Source organism: Anabrus simplex, chromosome 1 (assembly GCF_040414725.1).
Source record: "Anabrus simplex isolate iqAnaSimp1 chromosome 1, ASM4041472v1, whole genome shotgun sequence".
NCBI classification, from domain to species: Eukaryota; Metazoa; Arthropoda; class Insecta; order Orthoptera; family Tettigoniidae; genus Anabrus; species Anabrus simplex.
In genome coordinates this window covers 820,640,163-820,660,872 of record NC_090265.1, presented here as the reverse complement: position 1 = coordinate 820,660,872, position 20,710 = coordinate 820,640,163, and positions in this window count along the sequence as shown.

Genomic DNA, 20,710 nt, shown 5'->3' with positions numbered 1-20,710 from the left:
CAGGAGATAGTGGGTTCGAACTCCACTGTTAACACCCCTGAAGAATGCTTTCCATGGTTTCCCAGTTTTACACCAGACAAATGCTGGGGCAGTATGTTAATCAAGGCCATGGATGTTTCCTTTCTACTCCTAGCCCTTTTCTAACCCATCATTGCCATAAGACCTATCTGTGTCAGTGTGACGTAAAGCACATTGTAAAAAAAATTAAAAATTTACAAAAATTGTAATAGCTGTGTAGCTGGACATAATAGTGCAAAACCAGGGGCGTAATGTTAGGGCCTGCAAAGCTGGCGGGCCCGGACCTTTGAGGGACCCCACAGACTCTTCACAAAAACATTAAAATGTTATGTGTTGCTCTGCACGGATACGATCAGGGCGGTTTTGTAGAATAATTCAGAAGAGTTTCTTTTCTTTTTACAATTTGTACAGAGAGGAAATGCCACTTGGTTGCACCTAGCAGCTGGTTATTGTACCGAGTGTAACACAGCACAGTTGTAAACAATGCTTGCCCTTGGCATCTCTCGCAACACTGCAGCACACTCCTCGCAAAAGACCTGCACCAAATTATTGGAAAATAATTATAGCAATGAAAATTGATACCAAAATATCATATTTTAGTTATAAAATGATACTTTGTTGATGTGTACTGCACATGAGATAGTATTACACACAAATTTTGCTGAACATTTTTGTCACATATTTATTTGACAACAATGAATAATGTCAATACAATGATGGTGTAGTAGCAATCAATCAACTTAGTTTTGAATGAGCTCTCTTCCCAAAGTTAATATCAGACTTATCAGTTGTGCAGTTTGATATATTTCAAACTTTATTTGAACAGTTTTTATTTAATTTTGTTTGTATGTTTTTCTGTGTTGTAATTGAATAAATTTTTATAACCGAGACTTCGGCATTGATTACAGAGTATATTTCTATAGTAACTGAAAAATTAAACTAATCAGTTATGAACGAACATCTAAGAGATGCATGGTTGGCAGTTCCCTAGTTCAGCCGTTAAACCAGGGAGGAAGTCAAATAAAATCTATAAAAACAATTTTAATAGTCTTACAGTAACAAATAAACCTTTTGTTTATATAGTTTGACAATATATTGCATTACTTCTAGCTGCTGTAATTAAATTGATATCAATTATTCATAGCAGTTTTCATTTTATTTGTGAGGCCCGAATTTTCATTTTGCCAGGTGGCCCCATATTGCATTTGTTATGCCCCTGTGCAAGACAATGACAGTTAATTGTGGGAAGAGGGATAAACAAAGAGGAGACAAGGAAAAACTCCACATCTTCATACATTCCAATCTTTGCATAGGTGCGCTCTCTTCTCATCATCTCATTTCTGCTTTCCAGCTTCATCAGGAGGGCAGGCAGCAACACTCACCAAGGGACCATCTTGTCAGATCTTCATTCAGTTAGTCTTTTTATGGACAGGGCCTCTCTTATAAACCCAGACCGAGCACACGGCATTTGTTCTCTGTGCTATGGCAGCTGCCTCAGCCCAACTTACGCCGCGTGCGGCCACCCTGCTTTGAGCGTGTATACGATCTTATAAACTATGCTGGAAATGTCATCCTTCATAATGAGGGACTTCATAAACACCATTAGAATTTTCTGCACACCGATAGTGAGAGTTATGACTGTTCACACAACCATTACGATGACCAGGCCTGCATAATATAGAAGATTCTCTAAGTTTTGTGCATTGTTCTGTGAAACTAGATTCGTTTTATATTGCAACAAATGACAGTTATTTGCTTTTGTAAGTATAGATAACTTTGACATGTATTTACATGCTCAGTTATCCAAATCTTTGTTTGTCTGCTAATAATAGGTAGGTGATTATGTCTCCTTATATTTTAATTTTTCAGGACAAAAAAAAAAATGTACTGGTATTTATAACTTGGCAACTGTTTTGTAGTTGCTTTCTATAAAACAATTGCTAATAGAGCTCAGTGAAACAGTGAAACAGCCAGGCTGGCCTAACATAAATGTGGGCAGCTTATGTAGCAAGCATACATCACAGTGACCTTTGATTGTGATTGTGAAGCTCTCCTCCGCCACTCAGCAAAATGCTGATTGGGGTACAATACTTCTTTAAATGCTATAATCGCCTTTCCAAGATACCCTAGTTTGATTTATACTGCACTCAATAGAAATAGTTTAATTTTCTTATATTTATACATTCAAAGAAAACTAACACATTATCATTTTTGTGCTACAGTTTACAAAGGTACAGTGTTTAAGTGTACAAGCTACAATTCCTTGGATGGAAATGACAGTATTTCTAGTCAAATTCCTGTTATTCATTCTGCAAAAAGTAATATATTTACATAATTCAACAAGTTCACTGCTTGATTTTGCACAGTGTTATAGTGTTGTGTGATGCTCCCTGTTCACTGAATATCTGATTATAGTATTTAAAATTTATCAGGCATCCAATGATAACAGCTAGTCTTTAAATTGTGAGGGATATTCATCATGTATAGGGGTATAAATATTTACTATCCAAGATTAAAGTACAACAATGTAAATGTATCTTCCAAACAGGTGTATAGCATGCCTTCAAATAAATAACCTAACTGATATTATTCCTGATAAGCATGTTTGGATTGTTGGTGAGTTTATCAGATAATTGAAACCCAAGCAACCACAAGCCACATCTTATCCTCATTAACTCCATATTGTACTAGAAATATTTCCAAAGCCACCTCTTAAAATTTAATAGTGAAAATTGTAATTCATTACGTACATTACAAAATATTTGAGGTTGTAGAATTAATTCTTTATTGTATCCAGTTAAAACACATACATAAGTTGCAATGAGCATGAATAACTTATTACTTACAATGTAAATTTTAAATGACATGGATTTCTGCCCTCTATCTCTCATTATTTGCTTCCTCCATTTCAAAATCTGGTATCGCTGCAGTGATCGTGAAAGTCTGGGAGAATTTTGCCCAACCTTCACGGCCTGTGACATGACATCACGGTGGTTGAATAGATCACGCTCATCGCTTGCCTGCCCTCCTGCTTACAGTACAGTGCTCCTGTGGGATGAAATGCCCAGTGTGAGCACCTCTAATTTACACTGAATGATCCAGACTCTCCATACAGTTAAATGACTACTACAGTAAATGAACTGATTAAAACAAACCCAGACCAAGCACATGATGTTTGTACTCTGTGAAACAGCAGGTGCCTCAGCCCAACTTACATTGTATACACGCTTAAAGCAGGGCAGCTGCACACTTATATGAAATCTTACTTTATAAAAGATTCTGGAAGTGTTAGCCTTCATAATTTATTACAGATGAGAAATATAGGCACTAAAAACAGTTAAAATAGGCAGGTATATAGGCTCTTAAATTAGCCAAAATAGGCACTAAGGCAACAACTAGGCATGAAGAAAGTACTTATAATTTAATAACACACTCAATTACTATAAACAGAATTTACAATAAGCAACTTTTCAATGTTTTCCGGTAACAATCTTGTTCTCCTGTCGGGCAGAATGTTTTGTACTGAGGGAAAGATCTGGTTTTAGTTCAACTGTTTCATCTACCTCACCTCGTAGCACCCTGGCTACTTTTTTTTTTTCTGCTTTACGTCGCACCGACACGGATAGGTCTTATGGCGACGATGAGGGAGGAAGGGGCTAGGAGTGGGAAGGAAGTGGCCGTGGCCTTAATTAAGGTACAGCCCCAGCATTTGCCTGGTGTGAAAATGCAAACCACGGAAAACCATCTTCAGGGCTGCCGACAGTGGGGTACGAACCCACGATCTCCCGAATACTGGATACTGGCCGCACTTAAGCGACTGCAGCTATCGAGCTTGGTGTGGCTACTTTTACCATCGCTTTCTGTCATGGATTCTGCTGCAGGACTCTGATGGAACCTTTTGTGACAGCGACTACCTTCCCAGAGGTTCGGTCAAAACTTCTCCCGACTTCTTCCACAACCCTAAATGACTCCACCAGGAGAAAGGCACTCTTCTCCAATTCTGTGATTGCTCCCAGCAGCTTGTTGAAGTTTGAAGATGCTCCAGTTTATCCAGGGGGATATTAGCTCCCACTATTGCAGTGCATAGGTCTATAGAAAGTTGTTGTTGGTTCCTGTTCACAGTGGACTGGTAGAAAAGCTGTGATGACACCGCTTTCTGTACTCGTGCCAAATGCATCACATTATTTCTGTGATGATCTATATGGTATCTTTTCACATTTGATCTGAAAAATAATAAAAATGACTTCAATTACAATGTTCCTATATCATAAATTTCTACAGCTGGGCTAATTGGCAATAATGCTTAGTAAAAACATGCATTCATTTCATAAAGAGAAAGGCTATTAGAGATGATGTTTCTAGAAGTACAGAACTTTAAAGTAGGAACAAGAGAATTCGTAATTTACATGGAAATATGTCCTCCAAAATGTTCAGTTATAATCTGGCAATTTCCTGTCGAGTTCACCAGGTGAAAAAATAATAAAAATTATGTGAAACGATACCTGAGTAGCGTAGAGGAGAGATCCTTCCTATATGCTTGCTAGGGACTCGACAATCTGCCCCTAGCAGTATTCTTACTTATATAGAAGAATTAAAACAGAGGCACTGTAAATCTCAGATTTGTGAACATTTTATATGTTGCTATTCACTGGCATTGGTCAGCTGTCATGAAGACTATTTTCTGTTGCCTGCAGCACATCCTGCATCGTGTGCCCACAAGGCTGCCACCCTCGGAGAAAATTAGAAAACCGCGAGATTTAAAATCGTCAGGGAATGTGCCCATAACATTACTTTTTGTCACAAATTAGCAAGACTGTAGATGGGATGCTAGAGCTTACGCACCCCAGACCCTCTTTGCTTGGGCCCCCAGCACAACAGTTATTAATCGGACCTCACCAATCCAGACCAATGGTCTTTTCACTGGCCTGGTCTTGTAAAGATAGTCTTTGCAGCCTTGTAAAACACGCTGCGACATCGTCCAAGCTGTGCCATCTTGTATGTCTAGCCTCTACGACATCGTCTGAGCTGTACCACATTTGATCTTCAACCTATGTTTCGCAAAGGCTTAGCAGAAGCGTAATAGAGTTCACTAGAGCCTACACATAGCGCTGGTGAAAGTTACTGACGATTTTTTTAAACTAGATTTCAGTTGTAGTCCGCTTCTGTGGTGTAGTAGTTAGTGTGATTAGCCGCCACCCACAGGCCTGGTTTCTATTCCCGGCTCTGCCACAAAATTTGAAAAGCGGCACGAGGGCTGGAACGAGGTCCACTCAGCCTTGGGAGGTCAACTGGGTGGGGATGGGTTCAATTCCCACCTCAGCCATCCTCGAAGTGGTTTTCTGTGGTTTCCCACTTCTCCTCCAGGAAAATTCCGGGATGATAACTAACTTAAGGTCGCAGCCACTTCCTGCCTTCTTCTTTGCCTGTCCCTTCTAATCTTCCCAAGCCTTCACAAGGCCCCTGTTCAGCATAGAAGGTGAGGCTGTCTGGGAGAAGTACTAGTCCTCCTCCACAGTTGTATCCCCTGCCCAATGTCTCACACTCCAGGACACTGCCCTTGAGACAGTAGAAGTGGGATCCTTCACTCTGAGGGAAAAACCTACCCTGGAGGGTAAACAGATCAAGAAAGAAAGAAAAAAATATTTCAGTTGTAAATCTCTATTTTCACAGGAAATGAATCAGAGTTCAAAATACAAATTTTTTATTTTAATCCACTCTGTGACAAGAGACCACCAGTGTTCTAACCCCTTGTTCGGTAATTAAATGATTATTTACATTTTAGCAATATAAATTATTGAAAGTGCACGACTAATACAGCATTGCAACAAAATAACTTTCCACAATACGTAAATTATTAGACCTATAAATGCTACAATGAAACGCGATTGTAGTTCAGTCACAAAAAAGATAAAAGAACTAACGAACTTACCTCCTTACAGCAAGCTTGGCAGAAGACTACCCTTCCATCCGTAGTGAAATTGGGATCCCCTGTGATCCGCTGCTTCAGTCAGTAGGATGACGATATTTCTTTGCAATTACAATTTTTTTTTACATCACGCCGACACAGATAGGTCTTATGGTGACAGTGGGATGGGAAAGGCCTAGGAGTGAAAAGGAAGTGACCGTGGCCTTAATTAAGGTACAGCCCCGGCATTTGCTTGGTGTAAAATGGGAAACCACGGAAAACCATCTTCAGGGCTGCAGACATTGGGGCTCAAATCCACTATCTCCCAGATGCAAGCTCACAGCTGCGCACCCCTAAGCGCACAGCCAACTCGTCTGGTGATTTTTCTTTAGGCATTGCCATAGACACGCTTCTTCTTCACAATAAATCACAACATGTTCTGAAGATGAAACTTACGCGTACAACAGTTCACATCGAGAAGGAGGTATAAGGGATATGGATTGTGCAAAGTAGGTCGATGTTGGTTGGTTCTCGCATATGTCTTAGAATGTTGGAGGGGTTGAAGGGTTCAAGGTCAAATTGTTTCTTGTTTCTCCTGACGGAAATTTCCCAAGAACTATTTCTGGTGACTTCCGAGAATTCCCATTTTTGTCCGTGGGGTAAACAAATCTGGAGAAATGAGAAGATAATACTGTTGAGCAAATCAGTTACAATGTAATGCACTGGAAGAAAATCGGCTTCTTTAAAATAGATTCAAAAGGCATCAAATAGGCAATTATACTCCAAATAGACACAAACCCCTGAAACAGGCATTTATAGGTGCAATAAAACCAACAAAATCTAGCTTACAGGACCCTAAAACAGATTTATATCTCAAAAGCGTACGTTTCTAAACACAGGAATAAAATAGGTAAATAGGCATATTCCCATCTCTGTTCATAATGAGGGACTTCATAAACACCATTAGGATCTTCTGCACACCAATAGTGAGAGTTATGACTGTTCACACGACCATTAAGATGAAACCAGGCCTCATCCGTAAAGAACACAAGATGTGGGTCGAATAAATGATCATTCAATGATGCAAGATACCACTCACAATATCTCACTCTTGTGGTTGGACCAGCAGGTTTCAAACAATGGGCCCGTATAAACCTGTACAGTTTGATGTGTAACAACTTTGTAACTCTGTGTGCAGAAGAAACCAAAACCCCTACTACTTGTCCTAATTTTGTGAGTGATTTATTTGGTGACCATTCAAGATTTGCAAATGTCATCTAGATTTTGCTCTGTTAAAACTGTTTGTGTGTATGTATGTTCTTTTACTGGGCACTGAGCCAGTAGTTTCAAATTTCATGAAGGTGGTACTTCACCAGGAAATTGCTGAACAAATGTGTCGCGTATCTGTCAAGCCGACTCGTACTTAAAATAACTTTCACATATGAAAATACATTGTTGCAATGATACCTATCTCACCATGTTAACAGCTGAGATTCAGACTGGTCACTGATACTTGCGAGGTCAAACACATGCTCACTTGCAAGGTCAAGAAATATACGCGCGCCTCCCATACAGCTGCTTAGGTCTCAGAGAGTAGAAACGCTGCTGGATGGTCTGGGTTTATAAGACAGACCCTGTATTCCTACAAGGTTTCAAACCTTGAGACTTGTTGATATCAATTTTATAACATATTCTTTTGTTTAGAGTAGCTGTAAATGAAGTTGTTAGTGATCTTAAAGAGTTTTTAATCCCATTCCAAATTCCATCAAGTTCCATAATTTGAATTAAACATATTTTTAATTTTTGAAAGAAGTCTTTTAAGGTTTTTGCACAGGGTTCGAAATTTCTTTATTCAGGTCTGCTTTGAAACATTCCTCTGTAACACCATCGTTTAAGATGAAAAAAGGAATCAAACAGTAACAAGGATGTTTTCTGTAGCTTCTTCCTTCCAACAATCGGTTTTATCTGTCACCCTCCTTCCTGCTCACAAACTACACTTTGTGTATAATTCAGAATAAAATTACTTCAGTCTAACTTGATTTGGAAACAAATTTCATATTTAAAATAAAGCAGATTTAAAAATTAAAATTTCTGGGAGGAAAATGTCTCACAGCATCTCCTGCCCCCAATTAAACTACATATTAAAAGTTTTTACTACCATCTCAATTTTTTGTATGATTTATCATCCACCATTCACTTTGATAGCACAAATGTTTGTCCTATCAGTCAGTTGAACAACATTCCTTGTAAGGTTGGTGGTATACAGACGGCATGTCTAGAGCTAAGGTAAATATAGCAAAAGTATTTGTGTTACCACATTTGAGTTGTGACATTGCTGCAAGAAGGATGTCTGTAAGGGTAAGTCACCACTCATGTTGGAGTCAGAGCAATATCTCCAGAGTTTGGAAAAAGTTCAGGGAGAAACAAACAGTTGCTCATCAAACATTTTACAGGAAGGATTAATATTATTTGTTGCCTGAAATATGCTGTAGGTCCACTGCTACTACCAACTCATTCTGCCAGAATCATTGGATGGCAACCACAGTGAATGTGTCTGGACAGCTCCTGTGAGTTAGACAACTACTCTAAGCCCATGGCATTGACAACAGAGAAAAATTTTCTTTCATGATAAGGTCACCACAAGCGTGTACTCATACAACAGGAGCATTAGTCTGGAGATGATCCAGTGAGAGACCGAATGAGCCCTTCACCTTGGAGTGCCGTCAGCAGCATGGAAATTCTGTCATGTTCTGAGGCACAAATCATGTTTGATCAACTTATACCTCTAATTCCCACCTAAGGTAAAATTACTAATCTGTTGTACAGGGACAACATCCTCCCAATTGTAGTTAGAGGATTTACTGTCACTGTGGGTGAGGGCTGATAATGCTCATGCCCATCAAGCCAGAGTGGTCAGTAATTTCCTTGCTATACACAGCGTACAGTGAATGGTGTTGCCTAGTGATGGGCAGTCTGAGCTAGGTCTCAAGATTTCTCGACACCAATGCAAGCACCTCTTTCTCTCAAGAAATTTCCAGAGATCTCAAGAGCGTTATCACTGCATTGTATGGTAAGCAGCATGTCATAGGCATACAGGTAGACGGAGATGAATGCTGTTTGTGCCAAGTAAGCAAAGAGCCTTCTCCATTCTATAAATATGTGTCAACAAGCAACTAGGCCATTCATTTCTTTCACTTCTACAGAGGTCTATGAATGAGTAGGCTAAGTACAGAAATTGTCAGTTACTGTGGGTGTACATCATTATACTCATAATTTATGAGACCCCACATTCGATATCCATTTCGCCGATGCTTGTGTTTACTGGCATGATGACGAAGGAAATTATTCCTTACAATGTTATAGAGTATACACATCAAAATTAGGTACTTCGGCATATGATGATGCAATGTGTAATATTGTGTGGGACAACTTTAAGACGATGCCCGAAACGCAATGTGGACATGGGATTATTTTGAAGAGATGCCACATAAAGCACATCCCACTGTATTGTTTATTCAATGGAGTAAAATATGTCAGCAGAAATACTTCTGGGATGATTCGCCACATAATATTACTGAAGGGGAATCACCATAGAGAACACCTCCGGCTCGGTCAGCATCACAATAAGCTACCCTGTCTCGACAACAATTGCGAGGTATCCAGGAAAGAGTTTGTCATATCTATAGTTATTAACAAATTATACAGGGTTAATCAGCCAAGATGTCCACCTCAAATAACTCGTGAACTGTTTAAGATACCGACATTCTGGTTCCATTTTCATTAGTGGTATTAAGGGGCTCATAGTTGAATATGCAGTACTTTTGCACACTTTTGACAAAATTTATCAGGCACACGTTTCCGTATGAGAACATTATTTCATGCAATAATGGCTGATGAAATACTAGCAAGCTTGCGTTAGTAGTCACTGGGATGTCGCACAGATCACAGCACAGGAGAATCTCTCTCAAGCAAGAGAATTGCCTATCACTAGAGTGTAGAGGATGGATGATAAAAACCATCTGCCTTTGGTTCTAACTGGCAAATAGGCAAATAATGCACGACACCATATGGGTGGTGATGGTAGAATAACACCCACGGTAGCCCCTGCCTGTCATAAGAGGCGACTAAAAGGGACTCCAGGGGCTCTGAACTTTGGAGCGTGGGTTGGCAACCATGGGGCCCTTCGATGAGTCCTAGCATTGCTTCCACTAACTTGTGCCGGGCTCATCACTTTCATCTAACCTGTCCAACCTCCCTTGGTCAACTCTTATTCTTTTCTGACCCCAGCAGTATTAGAGCACTCAAGGCCTAGGGAATCTTTCATTTTCACGCTCTTTGTGGCCCTTGTCTATCTTTGGCTGATACCTTCATTTCTCGAAGTGTCGGGTCCCTTCCATTTTTCTCTCTGATTAGTGTTATGTAGAGGATGGTTGCCTAGTTGTACTTCCTCTTAAAACAACAATCACCACCAGCAGCACCATGACACCAAACATTACACAATTTCACCATGGCACTGAAGATCACGTATCAATTAAATTCTTTGGTACTTTAAGGCAGCCGTATCTTTTCTTACATGTGTTGCGGGAATTGGGTGATTTAGATTATTGATTGAGAACACAAATTATATAATAATAAATATAGCCTACCTAATTTCTATTTTTCTGTATGTTGTCAGTGGCAACACCAGCATATCCCTGGATGGGTACGAATATCTGGTATCACAACAGAATACTGAGCATTTGTACTGTTTTTGTTTCATGTTTGGGAAAAGAAATGGATCAAACAGCATTCCCAAATTATTTTTCACGTCTTTGTTGATGTATTTGTTGTCCATCATTTATAGCGTGGTATACCTCGTTGCAAGAATGGGGAATACCACAGGCCTGTAACCAACTGGAACAAATAATAATGTTAGTGATTTTTTGTCCCACTAATTACTTACACAGTTTCGGAGATGTAACAAATAAAAACGCAATGGAGGTGAGATTCAATCCATGACTCAGAAGCTTGCAAAGTGGACGGCTTGCTTGTTGTGCGTACTTTTGCAGTAGGAATGTGTCCCATGCTCATCTTGTGAAGCACTCTCGTAGTACTTATTTTCCATTTTATAGAAACTGGGTGGGCCTTGCAATTTCAATCGGTGAAAGTTTTCACCACAGTCAGCAAGGATACTGAAATGGATCAGTTGGTGCGGACACACAGCTGACACTCAAAAAGAAGGACTTCCATATTTAAGAGCCAGAAAACTTACCTTTAATCCGTTAACAGTACCAGCTTTTAAAATTAAAAACCCAGGGGTTTTATTTATGATTTATCACGATGTGTTACAATGCATTAGTCATAACTAGGGGGCGGATGTTGTTGAAATGTCATCTTTTTTTTTCTTTGGATTAGAATTTATTTTGCATTCTTTTGCATTTTCTGCCGATTTCAGAAGATCAGTCATTATTTTAAACTTTCAACTTTTAGGTCAATATAACCTATAGCATTTTTAAGACTTATTAGACCATTTCACATTTTAAAATTTATGCAGGGCCGATATCGTTCGATGTTAGTCCCCTTTAAACAACAAGCATCAAAATGTATGCATGTATTCTTTATTGTCAGACTGATATGGTTAAATTTGCTAAATAACTTTCATGACCAAGCAAACTGATTAAGAAAGAGTAAGGAAAGGATTTATACCTGTGAGTCTTGTGTTTCCAAGATAATTGCAAGAACACAATACAGAACTATGATGATTAGGACAAAGTATTCCCTAACATGTTACATAAAATCAGCTTCATGGTCTGTATCGCACTTCAATAGATTCACAATTAAGTATTAATGTTAATTTATGTTAATTTTAAGGACACTTCCTCTAAAGCATTACTTTGTCAATTTTATACATTTTTCATCTAAACAGTGTTATGTGGCTGAAGATGTTGATAATATACGAAACATGTACCACTTTTGACCATTAAAAATTGCCTTAAGCAATCATTGTATCGACTAGGTGGAAAATAAATACTTAATTGTGAATTCCCTAATATGTCTCGAACTCAAGGAATGCAGCAGCCTTCGCACCCGCCTCTACAGCCAGTTGCACATCCCCACGTACCTCAAAGTCAAACAAATGGGAACAAGAAGGGATTGGATAAAACAGTTATTTAACTTTCTGCTTCAGTACAGAATTATCCTCCCAAGTAGTTCTGTGCAAGAAATGCCAAAAGTGAAACCACAACAAAGAGTACTGTGAAATCAGCTAGTGGATGAACTTGGAAAAGATGTGTTTATAACAGATTTATTTTGTAAATAGAGCAGTGTTGAAGGGAGTCGTACAGCAGCACATTAAATGAGGAAAACATCTGAAATCTGTAATGAGTGCAAGGAATAACAAGTTATTCCAGGTTCTTCGATGATAAAGTGCTAGCACAACATCCAGCAAATATATACAGTTCTAAGTAAATTAAGAGATAATTATTTCTATAATAACAAGAGCTGTGCAGTGAATATATCCCTGTTACAGGTACATATATATATATCTTGTGAAACCATTGTTATTCAGTCACCAGAATTCAGTTTGGTCAAATATTTTTAGATCATCTTATTTTACATATTTTATAGCATTTTCCATAAAATTAACAGCATTTATTGATCATTTTCAGTTATTTTTAGGTCAACAACGTCCAACCCCTAGTCATACCTTACATCAATTCAAGGATTCAAAAACATTTAACACAATATACTACTTCTTTGTTTTTAATAAATACTAAAATACTGCACATATCTAAGCTTTAGAACATATATTTACTAACCACTGTGCGACTGGTGCCGACTGTTCCTCACTACCATGTTAAAAACTTGCTGAACAAATTTTTTTAAGTCTTCATTTGAACTATATTCTTTCATTTTTAAATGTGTTAAAAATTGTGGAACTTGTGGTCACTACCTCTTCCTTCCAAGTTGAGATCCCCTGGGGTTCTCTTTTAGTCACCTCTTGTGATAGTCAGGGGATAATGTGGATGTAATGTACTGCCCACACCCACAGGAGGGATATGAGAACATCAACTGACAGTTACATTCAGTTAAATAGAATACTTCTGATAATTAAGATAGTGATTTCATTAACCTCTTGCCTACTATGCTTCAAAGTTGGCATAAATGTTGGGAGTATGAGACTTCAAAAACAAGAATGAAGTCAGAAGTGAAGAGGTCGAAGAAAGACTAGGAACTTGTAAAATACACCAAAGTGGAGCAATAGGAGCACTTTTTGGGTGTATTCTCCCAAAATGGCAATATAATGACAGGATTAAATTCCAGATACAGAATGTCTTTATCAAATTCCTTATATCACAAGAATGAAATTAATAATGTAATGCATTAATTCCCCTTCAGGTAATATCGGCATTACAAGAAATCGAAGTGCTGAAAGGTTGTCCTAAAAAAAAGTTTCTTACACACCACATTTAAGTACTGCTCAGTGTCAACCGACTGTGTCAGGACTAGATACTACTATCTTGGAAGCAGAATGTGAACACTTAATCAACTACGCCACGCAGCCAGTCGATAAGCAAACTGACGAATCACAAGCTGTGTAGCATTATTTGCTGTTTGTACAGCTGATAACATTGTAGTAGAACATATTCTAAGACACACAAGGTTACAACTTTTTTTTTTTTTTATCATATCATTAACGTGTACAGATAATTCCAAGAATGTATATTTTAACTGCACTTAAATATGTGCAAGAAAGAAATGTTTAAACAGTTAAAAATTGTCTCACACTTAGCATTGCTTTATTGAATTGATAAAATGATATCGCCTCATAGTCATGTTTAAGAACACAACCATTTGTTGTCCATTGAACAACATTTCTCTCCAGCTGTCTATAGAACCAAAGAAAAGTGCTGGATTTTTAAACAATATGAGAGTACCAACTAGTAGCAGTGATTAGGCAGGGCGAGGAGGGGACAGTCACCCACCCCCCCCCCACACTTTTTGGAAAGGGCTCATGACCTTTGATGTTAGGTCCCTTTAAACAACAAGCATCATCATCAACTTTTTGGAGAAAATATTATATTTTTATTCCATTTTAGTTGGCTGAAACTAGGAATTATTAAAAAACGCCTGTCCTTCGTCCCAGCTAACTGATTTTATAGTGCCACAGCAAATAGTGGAGACTTTGCCTGTACTATGAAGAAGGGTACCAGGGCTATAAGGTATGATTCACCACCTTACCGTGTGCATTCATCAGTCTTGCGGTCTCTTTAGTGTCTGTTAGTTTTTTAGTGTATAGTCAAATACTAAATGATTTCAATTGTATAATCAAGTCATATTCCATTTAATGGGAATAAACGTGTAATATTGTTCCTTTGGCCAAAGTTGTGCAGTACTGAATCAAAATCCCCCCAAAAAACTATTATTACCATATTTAAGTTGGTAAACTGTCAATCTTTACCTCTCTGTCAAAATTTGCTGAGAGAACATATAAAACTTACCATTATGTGACCTTTTTTGTTTTTCTGTTTTGATGTATATACTTCCTCCCCCCATCCTCCTCTATATCCCACAAACCTGGGTACTGTTTGCTGTCTGTATTTTTATTTTATTTTTTGCCCCCCTCACTTTTAATTCCCAATCACTGCTACTGGTACCAACTCTGCTCTCAAAATTGGTCTCTGTGATTAAGAGAGTGGGAGGAAGATGATAAATCAGGAATCCTGGCCTAAATTGAGGGAGTTTACTCATCTTCATTAATGAAACCCATGCCTTAATGTCAGACATTTTTCTACCAGCGTTTAATGTTTCTTTTGCCAGGCGTTAAATGTTGCACAAATTCATAAGGTTTCAGGAGAAAGGTTAAGACTGGAGAGATAGCTGCCTAATTCTTAATGTACAGCCCTGGGATTTACCTGGTGTAAAAATGGGAAATCGCAGAATTATCTTCAGGACTGGTGACAGAGATGCACAAACTTACCGTCTCCTGACTGCAAACTTGTTATCCAACTTACTTGTCCAACATTATCTCTAGCTGTGTCAAGATTAACACAAACAAAAGAATTATATGCACAATTTTTAGGTTCTCTTATTCAAAGGACATTTTATTCAAAATTCTTTAAAACACATATCTCCAAAGATTCATTGAGCAATAAGAAAAGAACAGCATTTTTAATCTACATAAAATGTTCAGATAATCTCTAATGAATCATTCCAGTAGAAATTACTGTCTAAATATGTGGTCTGGCATAGGAAACCATGCCAAATATTGCTTAGAAAAATTTCTCAGCACAGAGGAAAATGGAAGTCTGGTCAGTCAAGGGTTTCTGGTTTTTAGTGTCATCTGTTAGTTAAAACATAGCTTATTAAACATCTCACATTAAAAACAATCCTTCTCTTGTACTTTGATTGCCATTTTCTGGAAATCTTCTTATTCTTCTTCTTTTACTGCCGCTTTTCCCACACCTGTGGGGTTGTGGATGCAAACTGTGTCGCACATGTGGATTTGGTCCTGTTTTACGGGTGGATGCCCTTCCTGGCGCCAACCCTATACAGAGGGATGTAATCACTATTGCATGTTTCTGTAGTGGTTGGTAGTATAGTGTATTGTGTGAATATGAAGAGGAAAGTGTTGGGAAAAACACAAACATCCAGTCCCCGGGCCGGAAGAATTAATCAGAGGCGATTAAAATCTCCAACCCGGCCGGGAATCGAACCCGGAACCCTCTGAACTGAAGGCCTCAACTCTGACCATTCAGCCAATGAGTCAGACTGCCATTTTCTGGAGATGAATATGTTAAAAGTTTGATATACTATAAAAGAACCAATAAGTAATTTTACAGCTAGAGGTGAACTCTTAAAAAAAAATATTTCAAAAACAAATTCCCTTACTGGAAGGAATTTTTATTTAACTACTGATCTGAATTAAAGGCTGTTGTGTAAGTGGCAGATTCCCTATCAGTTATTTACCTAGTCCTTTTTTAAATGATTTCAAAGAAGTTGGAAATTTATTGATAATTTGGTAAACTATTTCAATCTCTAAATCCTTTTTCTATAAATGAATATTTGCCCCAATTTGTCGTCTTGAATTCCAACTTTATCTTCATATTGTGATCTTTCCCACTTTTAAAAACACTGTTCATACTTATTCGTCTGCTAATATCACTCCATGCTATCGCTCTACTAACAGCTTTGAACATCCTGCTTAGTCGAGCAGCTCAACTTCTTACTCCCATGTCTTCCCAGTCCAAAACAGAAAAATTATTTTGGCAACATGTAGCATGGTTTCCTGGGCCACATCATATATAAAAAATAAAGTTAACACATTAACAAAAGAATATAATATATGCATAATTTTTAGGTTTTCTTATTCAAAGGATATTTTATTCAAAATACTTCAAAATAAATATCTCCAAAAATTCATTGAGCAATAAGAAAAGAATGAGATTACCATTAAATTGTCAAAAACATCAAAATAAGTAAATATCATTACAAAAAACATTATAAATGGTATTGCATTCCGCACTGCAGTGGTGAACACTGAACTGAAACAATTTTAACTGAAAGTTACAAAACTATAAATCCCTCTTAATATGAACTAACAGCTATTTTCTGAACAACATCCGAATATCAGGATAAGTAGAATCTAAAAATACAGACAGAGAATACAGAGAATACAGACAGGCATTGTCAAGGCAGAAGAGGAAGAGATACAAGAGAACTACTACTTACTCTCAGAATGATGTTCAAAAGTCAAAACCATTTAATTTTGTCATAGGTCTACTATATATATAAAGAATAGAATGTTAAAAGGAACGTGCAATGAAAGGTCAGTTTGGCAAAAGAGAGTAACAGAAAGACAAGGACAAACATGGTAAGACTAAAGAACAACCTCCACATCTTCATATACTGCCATCTTTAAACAGATTGGAGTTTTCCTCCATCAGTCTCAGCTCTCTACAGGTATTTCTTTTCATGTTCCTTATCTTTCTTTAAATGGCCTCATTTCTCACTTGGCTGTTCCTTTGCATTAATTTGTCATGCTGCTCTAGAATGTGTATGCCTTTCATGTCCTTGCAAAGTTAAGAAATAATTCTGCCAAATATTTCATTTTTCAGCTTAACTTTCAAACAGGCGTTCCTTAAGTTTTGGTAGGCTTTAAATTCGTATTTGCATTTGTAATATGCATATAATGCTTATTCTTATAAGATTATGAAACATCATAATTGATATAAAATACAAAAAATCCAGTCATTCTGATAACAATAACATCATTACTAAACTTTCTTAATTAAGTGCCACCTTTTCTTGTTTACAAGGGGGTCAGAAGAGCACTCAGGCTGAGGATTTTAAGAATAGTTTCCCTTCCTGTCATCACGTAATAATACTAGTGATAGTCGTGAAATAAGCAGGTAGATCACAGATCTAACACAGTACACACTTTCATCATTACTAATGATGTTGAAAATGTCTTGTATGAAATGTTTACTTCCTCTTGTATAACATTACCAAGGTTCCATATTTGAGATGCAACGTACTTGAGTCCAGGAAACATGGCAAATTCATTAATGTTAAAATGAACCCATAAAGGTCTGTTAATAGACCAGTGAAGCATGAAAGTTTATTCTTTTCTTTCCTTTCCTGATGTATTGTAGGGATATTATGTCACATGGAGACACAACACTTCAAAACCATATAATTAAGCATGTTTTAACTTACCATGCAAGATCTTGGTTCTACAAGCCCATCTGGTAGCCAAGATCATTAAGGTGTCAAGTCTATATGGTGTGACACTATCGTTAACCGGTTCAAGTCCTGTTGGTGCAAAACATTTTGCACTATCAGAATGCTGGCTGCCAGCATTTCTAATCACTAGATTGTGTGCCATAAGCCTGGATTCAATTCCAAACCTCTCCAGAGTGTTCATATGGAGTGAGGGCATATGATGCAGTTTATGGCGATTTGTATATCGGATGGAGACATTAAGCCTTGAGCAGACCCCTTGTTAACTGTCAGGAGCAAGCCGACATCGGCTTTCACCCTCTCCCTACCTCACTGTCATTATCATCTCTCACCCAGGCATGTACCAAAATAGAACATGTCCTCGGACAGCCCCAACAAGCCATACAGTAAATAAATAATCAATTGGTTCTAAATGCTATTACTACACTTCTTTTTCTATGTGAATATTACTGAACATCATAGATGATGTAAGCCTCTTGCAGCTAAATAACAATATAAGGACAAACAAACAAAAATAAATGTGTCAATTAACTTGTCATATCAGTATCATATTAATGATAGCAGGTAGGAACCCTCTTCAGAAGCAGCCCTGCCCAGGGTGTGGCGCCCCTGCCTATGTGAGTCCTAGAACACACAGATCTGGTGTGTATCACCTGATAAGGGTCCCAGCTCAGGTTTACGAGTGAAGACCACAGTGGAATCCAAAGTGGAGAAGATAGACTTTGAAAAGGTGGAGATTGCAAAAGAGGCAGCCCAGTACTCAAGAAATAATATGAATACACTACTTGTCAGCAGCATTTGTTTCCCATGTTAGGGGCAGCTTGAAAGGCATCTGTTTCCCATGTAAGGGGCGGCCTGAATAATTGCCCACACTAGCTCTAAAATGCCTTTGGGAGTGGCAACTCCATCATAACAATAGCCTAAAAATGAGTGATGATATACCATCAACACCCCACCCTGGGCAGGAGATGGGTAAGGGGAAATGAAAATGATGATGATGATGAAGTTATTTCTTTATAGACAGGGTGTATCCATGATGTTACAAACTTTCGGGGATGATGGAGGACGGCAAATGGATCAATTTTAGATAAGGAGCCACAGTCCAGAAACGTTTGAGTCAAAAGTTATTAATAATCCAAGTCGTTTAACGTCCATCCAATCTCAAGAGTTTAAATGACACCGGAGATATTCAAATGGGTACGACAGAACTTTGTGCAATGATGCCATGCCTGCATTGATTCAGGGGCCGCCATTTCGAACATTCGTTGTACATGAAGCAGCTTATGAAACTTGTGCAGGTAAATGGATTTAAATGAATAGAATTTTGCTTAACTTTTGACTCAGTTGTTTCTGTAATATGGTTCCTTATCTCAAATTGATCCATTTGAGGTCCTCCATCGTCTGAAAGTTTGCAACATCATCACAGATACACCTGTATATAAGAACATGAGTAGGGAACATATAATGGGATAGCCTGAACAAAATGATAGGTAAGCACTGGAAGGGGGAGCCATAAGAAAAGATACAAGGACAAACATGAAAATAAAGGTACAATATACATGTCTTCATACACTGCCATCTCCGGACAGACAGGCACTCTCCTCATCAATTCCAATTAGATATTCTATACTCATGTTCATAAAAACCAGAACACCTTTAAAGACTAGAGATAGGAAGTTCATATTCACAGAACATGTGCACTAGTATGTTCTGAAGAAATAATTAGCATTTGAACCATGTCAGCCCTCAGGTTCAAGGTCCATATCGATATCTCGGCGCACCAACACCAACTGGTAACATGTGTCTGCGGCTCTCATTGTTGCTATAAACCAAAGGTAATGGATCGGTGTTGACTTGAGCAAATGTGCAGGATGCCTCGCAGATGTATGTGAGAATCATATTGTCAAATGAGCGAGTTTGAAAGAGAGCGCATTTTTGGCATGAGAGAACGTGATGCATTCATCTGGGAAATTGTTGCTCATGTGAAACGAAGTGTGTCGGCAGTGCAACGAGTATGTACAGAATGGTTCACAGAAGGCCGTAGAACATGACGAGATGGGTCTGGTAGCACCACCCAGACCACCACCACCACCACCACCCCCTCCCCCCCCGAGAAAATCGACACCTCATCCGAATGGCATTGCAGGACAGATCTGCGTCCTCCTTGGCTCTGGTGCAACAGTGGAACAATGTAACACATCATACACTATCAGGAGTGACAATCCATCGCCGTTTATTACGGTCTGGTTACTGGCACGTCGTCTATTTCTCCGCCTTCTTTTGACTAATGTGCATAAACATGCTAGATTGCAATGGTGCATGGAACAACATCACTGGGGACAGGAATGGCAGCAGATAGTGTTTTTTTATGAATCCAGGTTCTGTTTGTTTGAAAGTGATAGCCGTATTTTGGTTCGCCGCAGACAGGGGGAGAGGCATCACACTGACTGCATTCGCACAAGACATACAGCGCCAACTCAAGGCCTTATGGTGTGGGGTGTTATTGTGTACAATCATATATCACAGATGGTGCATGCCCAGGGCACTGTAACCAGTTTGACCTATGTGAATGACGTCTTGCAACCCGTAACCATACCCTTTCTGCACGACACCCCAGACGCCGTATTTCAGCAGGACAATGTGCAACCACTTGTTGCTGCATGAACACATGCCTTCTTCTTGTCACAGGATGTCAGAATGTTGCTCTGGCCCGTTCAATCACCGGACTTGTTGCCAATCGAAAATGTGTGGAATATGATGAAACGACGGGTGCACCGCTGTGACCCAATGCCAACCACCAAAGATGAACTGTGGAACCAGGTGAATGCAGCATGGATGGCTATACCCCAGGAGACCATTTGCGCCTTATACACGTCGATGCCATCATGCACGGAACAAGTTATCAATGCCCATGGAGGACCCAGTGTCTACTAGGCAACACAACACATGCTGAACCTAGGTGACCGAAATGCTAATCGTTTCTGCAGAACATACTAATGAGCATGTTCTGTGAATATGAACTTCTTATCTCTAGTCTTTCAAGGTGTTCTGTTTTTTTATGAACAT